The following is a 2574-nucleotide window of genomic DNA, read 5'->3' on the forward strand; positions in this document are numbered from 1 at the left end:
GGCAATGATGAGAAAAGATCCTTGCATCCCCGAGGAAATCCCCAAGGATTTTATGAAGAAAAAGGAAGAAAAGAAGAAGAAATGAGACTGTCCAGCAATCCGTGCGGATTGTCCTGAAGACGCCCGTCCTCCACCACCACAATTCGAGCGTCTTCTCCACAAGACGCCCGGGCAGCAGCTCCAGAAGACGCCCGTCTTCTTCCAAAGACGCCGCAGAGACCACAGAATCCGCCCGTCCCGTGCCTAAGACGCCCGGATTCCCAGGCAGACAATTTCGTTTCTTCAAGCTTCAAGAAAGATGCCCATCCTTCCAAAAATACCGGCGTTTCCTTAAGTAGGGACTTAATCATCATTTAAGCCCTTAGTTAACCCTAATTCCTATACCTAATCCCTACTATAAATACCCCATTAGTCTAATTAGAAGAGCATGTTCTTCTTAAAAATCTTTAAAGTAGTTAATATCAAATCTCTCTTTAATCTTGTAATCAACAATTAATAAAGTTTTAATAAAGTTTTATTTCCTTAATCTCTCTTTTGTTCATCCTTTATTTTGGGTAATTGAAGATTATTTGGGTTATTATTGGGAGATTGACAACCTCTCAATCAAGCATCAAGTACTTCTTTTATTCTTTGCTTTATTATTGGAATCATTAGTAGGTATAATTCTCTTAATCCCTTTTTAATTAATGCTAATTACTTTCATTTATTCATCATGTTTCACTTTGTTGGTATGATTGACAACCTTGCTAGCATGTTCAGCATAATAATGAGTGAGTAGTCACTTAGCTAGGGTTATTGTGTAATTAGGGGAAACCAACATGGGGAATGATTCATGCTAAAATTAATATGCTTTCATGGTTTATTTGCTTGCTTGTTATGATCTCAACTCATGCACATGTTATGTTTGATGAAATGAGAGCCTATGAATCCTTGCATTTTTTACCCATCACCTATCTTTTCAATGAGACTTGTAAGACATAAACCAACTCGAGTCTCATTAGACCATGCATGTTGTTGAGTAGGGAAGACTAAGTCGACTTGTAGGTGTTGTACAATCTAATCGATTCGGCTCCGGGACCCAAACTTTCCTAGGATTGTAAGATATAAACCAACTAAATCCATCACAACAATAATTGCTTGCTTATAATTTGAGAACATGTTTGTATGATCAATTCCCATGAATCCCCTATGACCCCATGACACCCTAGTGCTTTTTATCAATTGTTTACAACCCTTTTAATTCATCTTGCTCGTTTACTTTCATTGTTATTTAGTTTAGTGACCTTCTACATCAAACCCCAATTGTCCACCCCTAAGACACCACTAGTCTCAATAGAAATCTCATCTCAATTCCCGTCCCTTGGGATCCGACCTTTACTTGCCTCTTTACTAATTATAGAGTTGTTTGTGAAGTTATAAATTGTGTTTTGGTCTAGGTGCTCCTAACGACAAGTTACCGAAAAGACATAGTCCCGACCAAAAATGGCGCCGTTGCCGGGGACGGTGTTAACTTGATTTAGATTTTCTTACATTGTTATTAGTTGTGTGTTTCTTTGCCTTGGGGAAGTAAAACTCCTGAAGGTTTGTTCTAATTGTTTTCGAGTTGTTTGATATTTTGCATGTCTAGAAGGTCACAAGGTGATTTGTTACCTTTTGATCGTGAAATTGAAAGAACTTTGACAACCAATAGAAGACTTGCTAGGAGGAATTTGAGAGGTATTGGTGAGGTTGTAGATATTCAACCAACTATTGAGTTCATCAACCCTTTTGCAAGAGAAAGTGAGGAGAACCCAACACAAAATCCAACACAAAATCAACCCACAATGACTAAGTTTTCATCACATTCCGTACCCACCGAGGAGAACCTACCCAATGGTACTCCCACACCACAACATCTAACCGGAAATTTCATTGCCAAATCCGCATTTATCCAATTAGTCGAAAGAAGCCAATTTGGGGGGATGCCTAGTGAAGACCCTCACTCTCATATGGAGACCTTTTGTGAATATTGTGATGCGATTTCTCAAACCGGTGTAACTGAAGACCAAATTCGATGGGTCTTATTTCCTTTTTCTTTAATTGGCACCGCGAAACAATGGTTGAAGGGCCTTGATAAGGCTACTCTTGGAATTGATTCTTGGAAGAAGTTGGCTCTAGCTTTCTACAAAAAGTTCTATCCACCGGAAAAGACTAACATGCTAAGAGCTCAAATTACGGGTTTTAAGCAAAGGGATGAAGAATCTTTGTATGAAGCTTGGGAGCGATTCAAAGGAATTTGTCGCTCATGTCCTCACCATGGACTTAGCGAGTGGTTCTTAGTACAACAATTTTGGAACGGTCTATATGGAGATTCAAGGAACATTCTCAACATGGGATCAAATGGAATGTTCACCAAAGTTGATGACAATCAAACTTGGAACAAAATTGAGGAAATGGCGGTCCATAACTCACAATATAGTAGACCTCGCAAGGCTACTAGAGGAGGAAAGCATGAAGTGAACTCCGTTACTCAATTGGGTGCTCAACTTAGTGCTCACATTAATACCATCAATTTGAAGTTTGAAAAGGCTATGG

At 39.1% G+C, this 2574-nt stretch overlaps 1 non-coding gene across 1 annotated transcript; it reads right to left on the bottom strand.

Annotated features, from left to right (window-relative positions):
- Positions 1–2195: 2195 nt before the first annotated feature.
- On the bottom strand, positions 2196–2302 carry LOC141597599 (small nucleolar RNA R71). The gene has a single exon (XR_012522826.1). It is a non-coding gene; the product is annotated as a small nucleolar RNA R71 (small nucleolar RNA).
- Between the last annotated feature and the right edge of the window lie 272 nt (positions 2303–2574).

Source organism: Silene latifolia, chromosome 8, assembly GCF_048544455.1.
Source record: "Silene latifolia isolate original U9 population chromosome 8, ASM4854445v1, whole genome shotgun sequence".
Taxonomy (NCBI): domain Eukaryota; kingdom Viridiplantae; phylum Streptophyta; class Magnoliopsida; order Caryophyllales; family Caryophyllaceae; genus Silene; species Silene latifolia.